The 18723-nt window shown below is 45.7% G+C and overlaps 1 protein-coding gene across 7 annotated transcripts in view; it reads right to left on the minus strand.

Moving 5' to 3' along the window:
* SNX19 (sorting nexin 19) overlaps positions 1-18723 on the minus strand; it is a 119145-nt gene that overhangs the window by 55462 nt on the left and 44960 nt on the right. Inside the window, exon 14 of one of the 7 annotated variants that reach the window (XR_011049748.1) lies at positions 2449-2485. The exons of the other annotated variants lie outside the window; for them this stretch is intronic. The gene's annotated coding sequence lies outside the window, so the exon portion shown is untranslated. Of the gene's footprint in view, positions 1-2448; positions 2486-18723 lie in introns of those variants that run through there. 7 annotated transcript variants of the gene reach the window in all.

Raw genomic sequence — 18723 nt, forward strand, 5'->3', positions numbered from 1 at the left:
AACCTCCGAGCTGTGATGGTATCCAGAGCCCATCCGAGATCATGCTTTGGCACCTATGTTCAGTCTCTTCCAGCCAAAAATGGCACGCAGGGCACAAGGTCTGATTAGGAAAAGCTGTTTCACAACGAAATGCAGTGAAAAGGTTACAGGACAATTGGGGGATTCTGCCACAAAGAGTTTATTTTGGTTTTTTTTCAAAACAAAACTAAACCAGAAAAATGTGTGATTTTTATTGCTGGCGAAAGGCGCCGGATTTGCGCTCACAAAGGAAGCACAGGGTTGTGAAATGAGCTGGGGAGAACTGATTTCCCTATCTGATCAGTTTTTGCAGTATCCTGAATTTCTTCACATCCACATCACAGGAAGAACTCAGAATTACCTTTTCTTTTTTATTAAGGATTTTACATTAGCTTTGATAACAAAGTTATCAGCTTCCGACTGTAAATCAGAATATCTGACTTAACATTTGTCAAAATTAAAGTGTTCAGATGTCTCCCCTGAGATTTTTCAGTAGAAAAACCTCAAGTTTCCTACAGGAATTTTCAAGGACTGAGAAATATTTAACCCAAACCCCTCTAGAAGAGGCTAGTAATCAGCATGGTCAGAAAGCCTCAGCAGGCATCAGATCCTCATTTTACATCTGCATATGAATACTGCTGATGAAGAACTCACTCTTGGTTTATATTGTCTTCCCACCTCTGATGGTGCAATGGCTTGAGGGATTATCCCATAAACTGTTAAATAAGCCATCTGGGTTTAAACACCCACCCCATCCTACCAGTAAAAGGGCTTCAGCTAATAAATCATTTTGGGGAATTGGGAAGAAGGAAGCCAACTTCTGCACTGGTGGTGGTAGAGAAGGTGATGACTGAGAAGGAGGTGGGGTCAAGACAACCTCTGAACCCAACTCCCCTTTAGCTGAAGCATCACTGACTTCAACCTAAGAGTCTGCACCAGCAGCTCTAACAAATCATGGTATACACAGGCACTTTATTTGCCCTTTCACTAGAGACTATGGGAAAGAAACCAAGAAATGTTCTGCTGGGTTTCCAACACAAATTCTGCAAGTCAGGGAAGTGACCCCATCGCAGGGTCTCTGCGGTCCCTTCTCCAACACCCATTGTGTTAGTCAACACAGGAGCGCAGACCAAGCGCAAGGATCTATGGTCTCAACTGCACAAAGCTGGAGTTGCTTTATACCATCAACGTTCTCTCCATCTTTTATCTTGGCCAGCGAAGAGCTTGCACTCTTGATTACTTTCGTTTAGGGGAGCGGCAGTGAATTCCAGGCCACAGAGCTCTGATGGGACATGTGGATGGAAACCATCATTGCTGAGCACGCCAGCACTGCTAGGAAGTCTTCTCCAGAGAAGTCCCCAGAACTGCTGAACCCTTCCCAGGGCGCAGCTGGTTGCACCAAAGCTTTAGCATTGCCCGACAAAAGCCGTGCTGCAAAGAATAGGGCTGGGAAAGAGTTTAGGCAGTGCCAGGATGCAATCCTTCCAAAGAACTCAGAAACCGCAAAATAACTTCCCCAGTCATGTACAAAAACAATCATTTTGGAAGAGCCTCCTGTGAGTACATACACTCATTTACACTCTGTTGTTGTTATTGTACGTGTTATTCTGCATTGGTGATGAAATCCATATGTCTGCTTTTCCCTTCGTTCTTTCTACATGACTATCCGAGGCTTTGATTTATTTCCTGGCTTTCTAAATTGATTATTCAGCGCCATATAGGAGGGAAAACATGATACTGGAGAAGCAGAGACAAAGTCATAAGCAAAAACAAAGGGCAAAGAAAAAAATATCACAGTGCCAAGTATCACACATCTGTAGTGTCTCTCGACAGAGGTGGGGGAAAACATGGAGCTGTTCTCCGAAATTAAACAGACAGGGATTTATTGCAAAAACTACGGTAAACTAAACTTATTGGGCAAGGGTTAAGAAACTAAGGGCCCGATCTTATAAACACTAAAGCACATACTTAACTTGATTTCGACATCAAAGGCGACTCACATAAGTAAAGTTATTGAGCATGTGTTTGCAGGGCATGAGGGGTTAGCGTTACAGTCATAAACGTCTGAAAAGGCTGGGAGAGAGCACACAAATAAGCAAGGATTAAAAATAACCAAAATAGAGAAAGCTGGCAAGGAACTCTTGGCAGCTAAAATAATAATAGTAAAACCCCCACATAAATTAAAACATTGTTAACATTATATATGCGAGGGACCCTCAATCTATTTAGTTTGCCAGACTGAGCAATGAGACAGTCTTGCTGTTGGGACCTTTGTTCTTCATCATCCCTCTTGTTGCACGTCTAATATTGGAGCTTTGTATATGAGAAAACGGCTTTATTTGCTTAAAGCTTCTCACCCAAGTCGGGCAGCCTCCAGAGCAGGATCACTGCAGGATCAGCACTCATGGTTAAAGCTTCCCAGTGGGACCTTCTCTTCCTTGATGTGTTGTTTCTGCTGTAACAGCACCTGATGCCAGCATATAGATGGAGTGAAAGGTTGTTTAAAGCTAAGATGACTTATCTACACAGCAAAAGCCAAGCTGACCACCAGCCCTGTTAGTTTTGCATCACTGGTAGAGCCCCTGCAAGTTCTCATCGTAGATGAGGACCACACGTAGCCCATGCCCAGCAACCTCAGCTTCATTCCAATAACAGCATAGAGCAGATCTAACTGAGCAAGCCTTACGTGTTCCTGCAGGTACCACAACCCAGCCACCATGGGCCAACCTTACCCTTTGAGGGGCCAGTTCTCCTCTTCTAGAAAACCTCAGAAAAATAATATGTTGCAGAAAGGTTATTGTGGTTCAAAAATGCACTTTCCACTGGTGGACTCCTGCCTACTTCCAAATGACACTCTCCAGGAGAGAGGAAAAGCCTCACCCAGTACTGCCCTCATCCAACTTCTGCCAGCTCAGAGCAAGAGTAACACTTAGAAATGTCAAGCTTGAGCTGGAAAAAGAGACAGCAAGAAAGAGAGGAAAAACCCACTTACCCACAACTTGCAAGTTTCCTGTGGGAAAATTAGAAGATTTTTGTGTGGAAGGCTGTCAAAAAAGGGTTTTTTCCCATAACTTACTTTCTTTCAAGGGAAATGCTGGAGTTGCAGCCAGCTCTATTCTAAAGCTCTTAGGTTTCCAGTATTAGGCTGGGAATATAATAAAAATAAGCTTTTTTGGAAGAGTGCTGGTATTTCTAACTCCTAATAGAGCGGATTTTAGGACCAGCACAAACAGTGATTAGTAGTTTTTAGAAAACTGTCAATAGGAGATAGAGCAGGACAGATGAAATATGTCAGTAGGAGCTTTGGAGCACAGTTTAGCTCCCGTTCCCTTCTCCAAGCTATTTCCTCTGCTATATTTCTCAGAGATGAATTGTTAATTATTCTCAGAGATATGAGAAACCTTTTGTAGGTGTCTGTCTCTGCTGTTCAACACCCACTTAAAGCATGTTCTACCAAACTTTGGCCAAGGAGCTTAACCACTTTGCTTCATCACCTGCCTATTCGTCAACACTTTGCTCAGCTATAGACACCTACCCCAAACCACCCAGATGCCCCAAAAACAAACCCTGACATACAAGTCCCCTCTTAAGGGAAGCAGTGGTAGCTGCTCACTGTTCTGGCTGCCGGCAGCAACCTCTCTCCTTAAGTCATCCCTCCTCCTTGTTTCTCCACCCCATTTCAGATTGGTGCAAGGTCCCACCAACTCCACAGTGGGCTAGGAGAAGTCAGCAGAAGTAGATGTGCAGAAGAGGCAGCTTCTGCTGGTTATCACACATCAACAATCATGGGTTCTGGGCCCTGCTCCTCTACCAACTTGTTCTTAAATACTCAAAGTGAGACTTGCTGCCTTGTTAAGGCAGTTGAGGGATGAAACCCTCACAGCTCAGATGCTAGAGGGCACTCCTTTCTGTTGCTCCCACTGAAGCAGCGTGCTAGGAGAGCAGGGGTTGACAAGAGATCCCCATTTCCTCTAGTTTAAGGAAAGTCACATCACTGTGCTAGGAATTTAATTGAGAAACTTATTTTGAGGTTTCTCCCCACATTCATTCACTGGAAAAAGGTAACAAAACTAAGTGGAAGAAAGCAAAGCTGCCCACAAAAAGAAATTAGGGTTTTGTTAAAGCCCAAATCTTGCCTGAAATAGGTGGAATGACCATCCCATAGCACTGCACTCCAGTAAAACCCAAGGCATGTTTGCTAGAGCAGTCGATCTCAGACAGTATCTAGGGACTACATCAGCACAAACTACATACAACAAGGAATGCGGTGCATTTTTATCCCCAACTTCTTCCAGCAACCATTAACTTCCTTCCTCTACTCTTGAACTGTCTGGGTTTTCAGCATTTGGTACCATATCCCATACTCGGAGTTGGCAGGAAGATTAAAGAAGTCTGTAGCTCTTGTCTTCATGAAGCATTGCAAAGGGATCATGTCATGGCTAATCCCTCCCCCACCACCTATCACATATTATTACAAGAAAACTAAATCGCCTTGGAACTGGGAAAGGTTTTTTTTTCCCCATCTTAAGATTGTCTCCACTTACAATCTACAGCGTAACGTTAAACCTCTCTCTCCAGTAACGCTAGCCCCGCTGGGCATCTGATCTCACCAGCAAAGAGCCATCCCACCAGCGCCGCGGAAGCGCTGGCAGACAGAAATACAGGATCCAGACTGCGGCTCCGTGGGACAGGGAGACTACCTTGCGCTCTGATAAGACACAGCAGAAGGAAGAAAGAGCCTTAGGGATTTTCAAGAGGCTGTGAAGCCTTACAGCTGGATGAGAGTGAGCAAACGCAAGGCTCTGGAGTTAGAGCTGAAGAGATATTGCAAGAAATACATCTCTTCCCTTGGAGAGACCATCTGGGCCAGTAAACAGTAACCTGAGAGTGGCTGTGGTTAGTGAACTATGCTAGATAACACCCTTACGCTGTCCCCAAGACCTTGACCCACCCTTCTCCAATCACTTTCCCAGAAGTCTAACCTTTTTCTGGGCATTGCCTTATTTTTTTGCAGACAAGTTTCCTTGCGGATAGTTTGTTGCAATACACTTTCCTACCCACACCAATGACTGTGTCCTCTCTGCTCCTTGATTAGTCACGGCCGTTTGCAGACACCCTGAAAGAAACCCTGCAGCATCCCTCTGCTTCTCTAACCACTACAGGTACCAGCAGATGGTACCAGCAGCGTTGAGGTTTACCAATGCTTACCAAGAACCACGATGAGCTACAAGGTTGGAATAAGTAAAGGGAACCTATTTGCCCCCACCCTGTTGCAAACCAGGGACCCCAACTCCCAGCCCTATGGTCTGTCCAGCCTGGGAATACCAGTAATTCTGCCTGTTGCGTGGCTTCTTGCCACAAATACAAGCGATCGTGCTTCAGGGGCTGCGCTTTCTTCCCATAGACCTCTGCACATCCCCAAACAAAGCATTACACTATGTGAAAAGAAGGCACCAGCCCTGCAAAGCCCATCCCGCTGGCTAAGACAGGAAATATCTCCCATCATCTCAGCTAATCCTCCACCAATACAATGCGAAACGATGTCCAACGGCCGCCAAACGATTATTAAGTGAAGAAGAAAAATACTGCACCGCCCATTACGAGAGAGCCAAAGGCAATAAAAGGGGAAATACAAACTGCAGCCAATGGCTGGAAGGAGGAGGGGGTGAGGAGAAGCAGCAGACAGCAGAAAATGCCTTCAGCAGAGCACCACTGCTGGAGTACAGGTGGTTCAAGGACATAAGACCTTCACCCCAGCTCCCCAGGAGGCCGCATCACCCTTTTTGCTGCACCAAAGCATGTGTTTTGCTGGAAAACGGGCTTACATTCCTGATAACTTGGCAAATACACAGGAGAGGGCAAGAGGACCAATGGACTGATACCGAAATAGGAGCAGACTTGAGCACACAAAGCTGCCAGATAGAAGCCAGGTAACCAAAAAGGTCACGCAAGCTCAGCTAACACCACATTTCACAGCAACGTGCCAGCTTGGTATTGTGTTTTCTGTACGTTCAACAGCTTCTCCCCTTAGGTTTGGCTATAACGAAAGGACACAAAGGCCATGGCTTGAGTTTACGGTACACCACGAGACCTGTCTCCATCTAACAGAGCTTCTAGCAACAGTAGACATCACTAGCAGGGTCCTACCAGTGCATCCTACCACAGAAACACTATTTTCCCCCTTTTATCAGCACGCTGGACTAACAGATTGGTTTTAGCTGCAACGATGCAACTGGAACAGCCATTTGCAAATACTTCACTAACTACATTCAGCAAGCTGATGCTGCTTAAGGATTTCAGCACCAGGACATTAAGAGCTCTGGGTTACCTGGGATAATCCTGCACATCCCAGCGTCAGCAAGCCAGCTACTTTTAGGAGTATGGCATTTGGATGCCATAGCCAAATTCTCATGACATCTCCCCACTGCTCGAGAAGGTCTGTGAAACTAAACAAGGCATTTGGACAGACAGCACTGAGGGAAACTTGGCATCTGCTTCAACACCAGCCTCCAGAAAGCATTTCCCAGGTTGAATAACTTGTTTTTAAAGGCAGCATTCCTTGAGATTTTTTTGTTCTGTTTTCTAACAAGTGCATTTAAGGCAAACAGATTTAACTCTTGCAGAAGCAGTATAGATAAGCCCCCGTCCCTTTGCTCCCTCTTGAAGAGTATCTTCCACTCCTAGTGTTTCTTACAGAGTTCACACAGTCCCCTCATGCTGCTATCATGGGAAATCTTACTTTGGAGAATTTATCAGGAAAAAATTATTCTACCAAGAAAGTTTAGACTCTATTTTTTCTTTCCTTGTGACAAGAACAATAAAACCCTCTAATTTTGTGCTTGAATTCACATTTTCAGTTAAAAGCAGTGTTTTGCAGTTTCACGTTTTATCTCAGTAGAAAACATCCATATTGTAAAGTCCACCCTTATCATTCAGATCTTCCATTTGACCTTCTCACCACACCAGAACATCGCTCCCACCCTTGCACAGCAAACCTTGCCCACTACCTGACCGCTGTGCCATCCTCACAGCCAAGGAGACTCCTTGGCTGACAGTGCCAAGCTATGCCAGATGATGAAGTGCTTTAGCCTCAATCACCTGTGTAGCTCTTAGTGACAGGGAATATAAAAACCTCATTTTTTTTTTTTCCATCCTGCAGCTTGCAGACAGCCCCAGATACCTTTGCACACCTAATATTTCATCAGCTCTTCTATATCTATGCTGGGTTACGCTTGTCTTCCTTTAGCCAGCAGATCTTCCACCACGCCAGAGCAGACCTCGAATTCAGAGAAGAGTAGTTTGCAGTGACAGAGGTGCTGCCTGCCAACCCCCAACAGCTGAAGCCAGACTTAATCCCCTGTATAGACAGAGGCCTGGGAAACCAATATAACTGGTTTTAATTTGTTGTTTGTTTACATATTTGATAATGAACACAGAGATGCTGGCGCCCTGCAGAGCACGTTCTCTCCATGGTGAGCTTTTCATTTCTCTCATTTCCATGCAGTGATATTAACCGATCCCCTCACTTCAGAGACACATTTCTTGTGTGCTTTAGAGCGTGCTGACTCATTTTCTGCTTTGCAACGCCACTGAGCATTCATGTTCCTGCATTTGGGAACACCTATGGATAAGTTTGGGCTCCAATGCAGGGCAAGATAGCATCAAGAAATTAAGATTGACTGAGTTGGCGTAAACCCCACGCACTCCTGCCATTATAGTGCCTGAATCTCAGCTCCCCAGGCAATTTTCACCCATCCAGATTTGAGGGCAACCAGGCACGTTGCATTCAGGCTTGCAGAAACATTTGGGGAGACCCAAATTGTCTTTGAGCACAATAAATTCCTGGGTCTCATTTGCAGCAAGGCTGAGCTCCCATTGACTCCGGTTGGAGTTGTGCGTTACCGAAAACTGGGCTGTTTCATTACAGCTCAGCAAAACACACGAATGTGTGATAAAGTCTGTGACTGGGCCCCCTCGGCGGCACCACAATTATGCTAATAACGATAATAAAAGGGGGATGCTCCCTCCCAGAAAGTTTATAGTCTGAAGAGACAGCCAGACAAGACCGGAGCAAAGGATTATCATTATCACCAGTTACTGTGACTCAGAAGGGCTTGCCCTGAAGTCACACAGACTGCAACAGTGCTGGGAAAGAGGTCAGCACCCTAATTCCCACACCCATACCTCCCACGTGCTGTACTTCAGCAGCCCTTCTCCCTACACCTTCCCCACTACGGGGACCATCCAGGTCTGGAGACTAAAGCTATCCTTTAGAGGGAAGAGACTTGCTGCTACTCCAGTTATTATCAAATCCTCCACACAGTTTCATAAATACCCAAGATGCCTGATATCAAAGTCTGGTTTGTGACAACTCCCAGCTCAGACATCTTAATTTCTGCACACAGGACACTGCAAATTGTTCTAACACACATCATTAAAATCCTATGGGAACACTAAAGTGATTACACAAGCACCGAAACACCCAGCACCTTCCAGGAAAGCTTAAAGGTGTTTTCCTTAAACATACTCACCAAACCCTTTGCAACACAGAGTGACCTATTGCAGTATTTGGGTATTATATTCCCACTGTAGACCTATTGCCAATTTTTCCACATGAGTAATACTGAGTAGGTGGCACAGACGGAATGCACATCCTCGCTTCTCATCAGGCTTGAGATCTGTCCCAGGCTCCAAACTGGCAGAGTGAGGCAGGCGAGCCCAGTTCCCACCTCCACTGTGCCATTAGAAGCCATCTCCCCTCCAACAAGGTACTGAGCAGTTGTGCTAGTCCCGATGCTTCGGGTGCTACTGGGTAACTTCATTGCTTGGGACAGGTCTGAGTTCAAATCCCACATAACTGTATCCTCACCTAAAAGCTGCTGTCACTTGTTAAGCAGAATCATTTTCTCCTGGCTGTCTTAACAAGAGGGTGGTGGTTTCCAGTGGAGATTGCTCCCTGTTCAACTGTCAGAGCTGTTCCAGGGATTACAGTAGTGAAATCAAGTTTGCTACATGGAGATGGCTTTTATTCTAAAGCCTGATCACTGGACTCCTCATGCAGAAGCTTCACCAGTTCAAAGCTCCCAGAGGAGGCAATGGAGTGGGGTAAGGTGCTGCCAGGCAGTGTACACCTTGATTATTCTCCATCGCTCCCTGAAGGTGCTTGGAAGTCTGTGGAGAGCCCAAGATCACATATTCCTCACTGACACCTAAGCGTGTGGCACACAGAGATAATCCCCCCCGTCCCAGCCTACACTGGCAGCTCCTACACATGACAGCTGACAGCACGCTAACACGGAGTCTGAAGGCTTGCAAGAGCCCTGTTTATACATCCCAGCACGATACTTGTCTTTTATTTGCAACAGAAAACCACATGCGACCCAAGCCCAGGTCCACTCCAAACCCTCCCAGGCAGAGCTGTCAGCTGGCCAGTCTTTCTTCCTCCTCTATTTATGCACCTGGTGATTTATGTGCAAACCTCGTCCGTGACAAATTATATCCAGGGCTTGTTCCCCACCCAGAAGGGAGGATGTTTCCACTGCGACAGTCACCTCAAATGCTAACCTCATCCTCCGGCAGGCTCGCAGCACCTCCCTGACTGGCAGCACTGACACACGAATTCCCCCTCCTATCATCCAGAACCTCAGGGATTATGAAACACTTTGGGTTGGAGTGTTTTGGTTTTTTATTTTCAGGCCTGGCAAAATCTCACTTAATAAAGCTCGCTGTTTTGGCAGCGAACCATTAACAACCGCTCTGTGTCTGGTTTTCTCCTGCTTACATCTACCTTTTAGCAGCAGCCTCCAGACCGCGTTTCCCAAGTTACAGAAAGGTTCACAACGTAGTGCCAACGACCTTCAACTTGAAGATAGACAAGTTTACTCTTCCCTATCCTCATATCTGGTTACCCATCAGGAAAGGCAATTAAATTACCTGGTTGAGAATAAATCACCAGTAACAGACATTATTCCTTGACATTGACTTGTTTTCTCCTATGTCACAGCAAGTACTTAAAATAAGTAAATACCAGGCAAACAACTACATAATTCAGGCATTCAATTTCCAAAGAGTTTCTGGAGCCATCACAAGTTACACAGGTCACAGGGGTAGAGTTTCTTTGCATTGACACTACCACATGTTTATTCGCAAGATGCTCACAGAGCAGGCTGATGTGAATGAGGCTCTATTTATGTTTAAACTCACCCAAAATACCTAACTCTGGATCTATTAAATGGGTTAAATCCTGGGGGGCAGCAGGTATTCAATTAATGTGGAATCAGAAAAGCCAAGAGAAGCATGCATGGAAGCTCTGGGCATTTTTTATTCCCAAACAGTTCACTTGTTGCACTACAAAGCTTATGATCTCTATGTATGTCTGCAGGAACAGGCAAGCAATTGGCACACAGGCTACTTTGCAACTGTCTGAAGCAGAGAGAAAAGCATCATTAGAGGAACCTGGAAGCCAGCTCTGCTTATTATTGAGCTCCCATTCTGCACACAGTTGCTTTTCCGCCACTAAGACTAGCAGAAAAAGATCTCCCCGATAGGATACTTCCAAGGGAATGAGAAAATGACTGTAATAAAGCAACAGAAGTGATGCAGCAGATGTTCCTCTATGATACTTATCCAAAGTGATGCTCCTCTTTAAACAACCACCTAACACACGTACAGAGCAGTCACCCCGCTCACCAGTTTGGCCAGACTGTATCAGACACCAGCTAATATCCTACTGTTCCATGCAGGAGTCACTGAGTTTTCCATGAGTAGAAACCTGAACACCCACACCATACCATTTTGCCCACTTGCTCCCACTCCCCGTCTGTGGCCGATGATTTTCTGCATTCCACTCCTGCAAGTCTTCCCGGCCCGTTGCGGTAACAGCTATGCCAAGCTCATGCTCAGATGTGCAACACCAGTTCCTCCACTGGTTCACGAAGCTCTTCACATCCACATGGCAGCAATTAAAGGATGACTTCCATGCTGCTTCTGTTTCACTGTTGCTTCCCTGACTCACTGCTAAATTGCTCTTCCCTTGCTCCTTCACCCTTTTATTTCCATGTTAGCAGCATCTCTCCAAGGAGAATCCCCGTTAGACTGGTCTTCTCTTTGGCTACCCCTTCCACATGCACAGATGCTTTACTATGTGCAATACTATGCACATAGATCTCACCCCAGTGCCATCCCAGCTGGCCTTTGCATGCCTCCTGCCTCCACCTGATCATCATCTTGCTGTCATCTCAGAGCCCTTTCTCCTGAAGTGGCTCCAGCTACATGCCACCCTAACATCTCTCAGAGGTTTCCTGAGCCTGGAGATGGATGCACCCTCCATCCTCCCACTATGCTGTATTCTTCACAGCAGAGAAGCTTCCTTGCCCCTCTTCTTTCTTTCTCTGCCCCTGGACCTATGCTCTGTGCCATGCACAGTGCCTCACCTCACTGGGATTACTGCCCCACCTAGAAACTGGGACAATTTCTGCATCATTCACTTTGGGAAAGACACCTCAAGTAACTCTAAAGGAACAAAGCCCACCCCATAACAGCACTATTGGCTCAATGCAATAAGTACAACCGCAATTAGCCAAGCAGCAAGGGGTATATCCACAGCTCCAAGGTATTGTAACACACGAGCAGCCACTCTGTATTTGAGAGAAAGCCACAGGATTTATTTGTATCATGCGATGATGAAATAGCTTCTAATCCAACAGTAACTAAGAAGGATGTTAAGCCACAGCTAGTAAATGAGGTATTTTAAAATCAGCAAGCCCAGAGAACTTGTATACGAGATTTAAAAGGGACCTGGCCAAAGAGTGCTCTAGATCATTAATGTTGACTTTTAATAAGTCTTTGGAACACTGAGGGCTGGAAGAAAGCTTATGTTGTGCCAGAGTTTTAAGAGGATAGAAACAGGATGACCCACATAATTATCCACCTGTGACCCTGACTCCTATCCCAGGTGAAATAATGGAACAGCTGTAAAAGAACTTCATTAATAAAGCATTAAAGGAGGGTAACAGCAAATGCCAACAGCTTGGGTTTATAGGAAGCAGATTTGTCACTAAGTTGAGAAATTTTTTTGGAGTTGAATATGTTCCTTAAGCTCGCAGGCTGGATGTAAAAAGAGTACAAAGTTTATACAATTTAAAGCCAACTGAGGCCTTGCAAAAACCTCAGCCTTCCTATCCCCATAGAAGGACTACCAAAAAACTTACAGAAACCCTGATGCAAGCCAGGAAATTGTGGGGTAGGATGGGCAAGCCATCCTTCAGCATGAGCAAAGGGAAAGGAGCGGCCATCACAGGAATTTCCCCTGTGTGAAGTGCAGAACGTCGTCACTCCCTGCTCTGGATTTCCTTGGCTCAATGCTTCCACTACTGAGAAGTCCATTGGCCTCTAATTAGTTTTGTCTTCAGTGCAACATCAACATGATATTCATAAAACCTTCATTTAGTTGAAACCAAATCCACAAACTGAAGTGCAGGCATGAATACCAGAGATGCTTCCAGGTACACACCAAAAGATGTGCCTCTGACGCTCAGAAACAGCAGCGACAGCCAGAACACAACAATATCCCACCGGTAAGGGACTAGTAAATTCATTACACATCATGAAGGCTTTGGGTCCTTGCCCAAGGGTAAGAAGAGAAATGTGGGGGAAAAAAAGTCAAGCTGCTGCTCGTGTCATCTTCCAGTATGAAGCAATGGGTGAGGAGCAGCCAAACCGCCCAACGCTTTTGGTCCGGTGTTACACAAAGGATGCGCTTCATCTCCAGCAACATCTTTGCCCTGCCTGAGGCTTCGCAGCAGCCCTCCTCCCTCGCCCCTTCCTGGGAGGTCAGCTATGGTGTGACCTTTACAAAGAGGCCAGTTTTCCAACCCAAGAGCCAAAAAAAAAATCTTCAGCCACAACCCTGTCATCTTCCCCTTGATTTATCCCTGCGTGGGAGTCCCTGCCAGCTCCAGGTGGAGCAGTTGCAAGTTGGGGAGAAAAGTCATTCTTCACTCCAAAATCATTAGCACGCAGCTATGCACATCTGATATCACCCCCGCTCTGCCAAACAGCTGGGCTACCCTGGGCATCTCAGGGACAGAGAAAGGGTCTGTGAAGAATTTCAAAATCCCCCTGATGGTCATTGCTGAGCCTATATGACTTCATCCCAGTTACTGTTATGTTTTTGAGAGTCAAGAATAACATTAATTTTCCGTATCTTGTGGTTTTTGGAGAGTGTGAATAAATTCTCTTGCTGTGAGTTATTTAGGTATCAGTAAACCCAACCCAGCAGCGGTGAAGCCATTGAGCAATAGAGAAAGCCCATGGTGGAGATGTGGCAACCAAAGACTCACCAGTATGACACATCATGAAGTCCTAAGTGTCAAGCCAGAACCATCAAGAAGATTTGCAGACACTTCTTATGGTCATGACAGGTCTACTCAGAGAAGCTACCTAAACTCAAAACTTGTGAAAAAATTAATTTACCTTCCTGTTCTACATTTGGTCTCATACCTTATACACACGCATGAATCCAAAATGCCAAAAGACAAGACTTGTGTCCTTTCAGACCACCAGGAATCAAGTAACCCCCCAAATCCTTCAGAAAAATAGTTTGTTGGCGTATCAACAAGAAAAGCTGTGCCTTGTGACCGCCCACCACCATGCTGTCTCTTCTGAAAGATGTATCTCAGCAGGGGCTTTGAACTGAAGGGTCATTTGGTCCAATGGTCACTGGAAGTTAAGCACAGCTCAGAAGGACTTAGAGCTTGTCTCTCACAGCCTTATTTGCCTGATGACCTGCAAACTTGTACCCATGGTGGTTAGGGCTATTTCCTCCCTCACCTTTGAGTTCCCCTTCCTTCCTCCAAAAACATCTTGGTTTTCTCAAATGTGTGCTCCTCAGCTGAGCTAAAGCCCACAAAAACACACAGAAATCCTCCATTTTACTCAACAGATTTTTGAATCCAGCTCAGGAGGAACCAGCCTCCTACATGAACAAGTGCAGGAAGAACAGGAGGAGAAGGAGAGACCTCATTTAAGACTATATAAGGGGAAATTGCAAAAAATTACCTAAACCTTTAGGAACATATTTATATTTTGATTTCATGTAATATTACTTCCTGGTTTCCAGTACATATTCCCTGGGCGTCCCCTATCAAGTATCAAGCAGTATTAAATCACTGATCCCTGATCCCCGTAGCTCTCAGAAAAACATCTGTACTAATTTGTTGGTTTTCCTTAACATGAGGGCCAGATGAACTCCTCCAGGGCTCAGCCAAGTGAGATCGCTGACAGATGCAGAATAGAAGTGCAAAGATTTTTCCTTTATTAAAAATAAGGTTCCACACTCCAAGCCCTGAGCTCGTCGTTTGCCAGAGTGATGAAATGACACGCGGCAACCTTGATCCAACACTGTTATGGATACAAAAACAAGGTTCTTACCTAATGCTGCTCCGCTAGCAAATGATTTCTGACAGCACATCCAAATTAGCACGGGCCAACAAGGTGAGGGGTCTGGCAACTGCATACAGCCCTTTTTTACTAGGGGTCTCCGAAACATCTCAAAGGCATATAGTTATTTAAGTTCACTGACCTGTGAATGCAGCAGATCTGGCACCCTGCTCCCCACTTCCAGGACCCCAACTCCATTTCTGACAAACTTTGCTGCAGCGGTTCAACAGGAAGCTGCCTTTGGAACAGGGGCAGCAGACATGAAGGTAAGCCAGTTCTTTGTCCTTGCTGGTCACGACAAGGCACCTCAGTCCAAATCACCAGCACAGGCTGCTGCTAGAATAAACTGCAAAGCCTCAGAGGGATGAGCTAGCACCATCTTTGGTGGGCAAGCCCTGCCACCTTCCAACTTTTCCTTTCTATGTACATACAGTAAGTCAAACTCATGCTAAACATCTACCAGGTAGTTTGCAGAAGCAAGTGGTCAGGAATTAAGAGGGGTGAGCTGCACAGAATCACAGAATCAACCAGGTTGGAAGAGCCCTCTGGGGTCATCGAGTCCAACCGTTGCCCTGACACACCCTGTCAACTAGACCATGGCACTAAGTGCCATGTCCAGTCTTTTCTTAAACCCCTCCAGAGATGGTGACTCCACCACCTCCCTGGGCAGCCCATTCCAATGTCTAATAACCCTTTCTGAAAAGAAATTCTTCCTAATGTCCAACCTGAACCTCCCCTGGCAAAGCTTGAGGCTGTGTCCTCTTGTCCTATCACTAGTTGCCCTGCAGTTTGCTCCTGTCACCTTAGCCATGATGTTTTGCATCAACAGCCTCATGCACCCCAGCAAGGTGTTCACACAGGTATTTATTAACCATCATGCAGATGTTCATCTCAGCAACTTCAATGTTCAACCACCACAATAAGCAGATCTAGCCACATTCCTATTTTCCAGATGAAGCTGTGATCCTCTTCTATTTTTGCCCTGGCTTGGGGAAAGCACTGTACTCCAAAACCAGTTAACTGCAGCTCAGTTGGATAACCAGCCTTCCCTTGAAACAAAGAGTGATTTTGATAGGAAAAGCTCCCTTCCAAGTCTAGAAGAGTCCCAAGAGAATGTGCTGTCCACACACAAGTACAAGACCTTGGTTTTCTCCCTGTCTGGTGGGCTTTGTGATATGGATGCTTCTCTTTTGCACAAGAACTTGTACACTTCACACACGATGCTGAAGGGGTATGTGTCCAGTCCCAAAATACTCTCCACAAAACTTGCCAGCACCACATATCTCTGCACAGGACCGACTCACACCCTTTTCCCAGCACTTGGTGGCTCACAGTGGGCATTCCCCCTTCAGGAAATTCTCCCTGGCAATGACCCAGTCAAAATGCAGACACAAAACCCACAAAACCAGATCCCTCCACCAGAAGCCTGAGGACGCATCCCAGCCAGGGGCACAGGTCAGCCCATTGACAGGCTGTATCTGCTTTCAATAAACTTTTATAGCCTGTCAATGCGCTGAATCCTACGCAATAAAATTTGTGTCATAAAAAAAGTCTTGCAGTGCCAGTGCCTCTTTTTTTCCTCTTTTTAATTTGAGGACAGCTGGGAGGGACTGATTCAGGGGCCAAGTTCATAAGGTTTTTTTTTTTCTTGAGAAAAAAAACCCCACTTTAAGTTACAATGGGAATTTTCAGAGCCTCCTTCTGGGTAGAGCAGCCATTTTCAAAAGTGACTTCATTTCCAGAGCTGGCTTACCTCCCAGTATTTGAGCAAGCAAGGAAAGAAAAGTTCAGAAAGTAGATAGGTTTCAAGTCGGGCTTGATTGGTTTCAAGTTTCACAGTCCTAAATCAGCCTTTAAAGTTCCAGGCAAATTCTAGGATGGTTCAGCTTATCAGGCTGCCAGTCCTGAACTTCATCTCACTGACCAGGAGAGATGATCCCGCACAGCATTGCCTTCAGTAGACACCTTAATGCATCAACCTGGCACAGACAAGGAACATGAAAGCCCTCAGCTGGCAAATCTGTAGATCTAACCCTGCAAGGCTTTTGCATGGACTTTTCCAAGGGGCCAAGCTCTGAAACCCTCATTTCCATCCCTTCCCTGGGATGGGCTTTTGTGGCAGACGTTCAGGGCCATATTTAGCCAGCTTGAATCCCTTTCAAGTCCCTGCACCCAGTGAAATGGGGAGCTAAGGACATTTAAAAGCAATTCAAAGACCCCAGCAAAGCAGCAACTGGAGACACAGGGATAAAGGACTCTGTAGGGCAGCTAACAGTCTCTTTATTCCCTACCTTTAAGATGCAGATAACATTGTTTTATTGATGAGCCTGTTAGGAAGATAAATATGCTGCCAACGGTAACAGGCTCCACAGCTCTCAGGATATGCAGCCCAATTCCCAGTCCCATTGATGGCAGTTTTCATCCCAGCTGATGGTTGTCTGTAATGCCTGGCTATCAGGCAGATTTTTCCCTGGGAGGAGCAGGGCTTTGATAAAGCTCCTGCAAAAGCTATGAGTAAGCAGGAGGAATTTTCCCTGCTCGCATTGTTTGGACTGTCAGTCACCCCTAGCTTTGCTAGGAGTAATCCATGAGCCTACGAGCAGGCTGTAAATACCGTGTCCCAGCATGTGTCTAAGGGAGGGGGATCCACGCATGGAGGATGCAAACAGCTGGAGCTCTAGACAGCTGTTCTCCACCACAGCACATTGACTGATGGGGTCTCTCACCGAGATGTCAGCTTTCGCTAGTGTTTTAGGAAAGATAAGTCACTAATGACCGTTGTTTAAATGATTCTTGGCAGGAAGAAAAACACAGAGGTCCTTTATGAAGAGTTGCTCTTTATCTGTCAGAATAGCAGCGCCAGTTAATATTTTTTTTTTTGTTTCCATGCTAGATATTGTCTCTGGAGTGGGTTGGGGGATGCACATGGGGGAAGAACTTCTAGACTTTCCAAGTCTTCTAGACTAGATGTTCATGTCTAAAATGTGATGAACTGCCTGCTAGGGTCCCATGGCTCTATCTCCTAATATCACCTCTTCAATTTTTAAGCGCTTTTGTTTCTGGTGAAAGGTGGGGGATTGACAGCAATCAGTTTGAACAGCCACAGGAGAGGCGAGGAAAGCTGCTCTGCTCTGCCCTGACACAGAGGGACCAGCTCAGACTGACAACACTGCCTGGTGATCCATCCCAGAAGGGTGATTTATACTGATGGGTGGCCTCTGGTCAGAATGGTTTCCCACAGGATCCCAAGCAGCAGCTCCTTGCAGAGTTCTGCTAGCAACCTGGCTGGCCAAAAAGCAAATTAAATAACATAATCAATACCTATTCTCCAGGTGGCATCACAAGAAGAAAAAGCAAACACAAAAAGCCATACCCTGATGACAGAAATCTTAACCCAAGCTTGCATGGCTTAAGAAGTCACTTGGTTCTTGCTTTCCTATTTACCCTGTGCGTCTCCTACCTCTTTGGACTTCAACTTCCACAGCACACAAGCTTCTGCGTGGCAGCAAACCCCAGTTGCGTGCTTCTTGATCCAAAATAAGTATACACAAGAGAACATCTACCAGATCCCTTCGTACAGAGGAGAGGTTCCTATGAGGCCAGTGGCATAGTGGCAGTGAAAGGGCACTGTGTAACTGCAATGGGGAGGGCAGGTTCTGGAGAATCTGGGTCTAATCCCCTCCTGTGTGACCTCAAAAAGGTCACACCTTTCCTCCCCAGCCTCCCCACCTGCACAGAGATGGATAGCCAGACTGCCCTAGCAAGTGGTGAGAAGTAACTAGCACCTGTAAAGCACGCTGAGACACTCAGATGACAGGTACTCTATAACTGCAAACTCTATTAGATCATTCCACCATCCCCCTTTGCCAAAAACCTGCCTTTGAGGAAAAGATCCAGACACCAAATACATTACTAAGTGAAGATGTCTGACAGTAGTTCAGCTATGTAGAGATGTTAAATAGTAATAATAATGAAATGATACTCAGCATTTGAGGATGCTGTACATCTTCAAAGCACTTCACCAAAACATTAACTGATTATACCCCAAATAAATTGCTCGCAGCTGTTAGAAATCCATGAGGTATTCAAAAGAAATGGATGGAACATCATCCATCCTGGATCATACAGAGGATGCATGTGCTAGGGTGTAATCAAGAGTTCAAAGGAAATAACTTGCAGGGAGTTGAGCTTCTAGTGCTCTTCTGCTGTACACCTCAAAGCATGGTTTATTGTTAGAAAAAGCAGCACAGAGGCCTGAGCTCCCGC

The sequence above is a fragment of the Nyctibius grandis genome, chromosome 25, assembly GCF_013368605.1.
Source record: "Nyctibius grandis isolate bNycGra1 chromosome 25, bNycGra1.pri, whole genome shotgun sequence".
Taxonomy (NCBI): domain Eukaryota; kingdom Metazoa; phylum Chordata; class Aves; order Nyctibiiformes; family Nyctibiidae; genus Nyctibius; species Nyctibius grandis.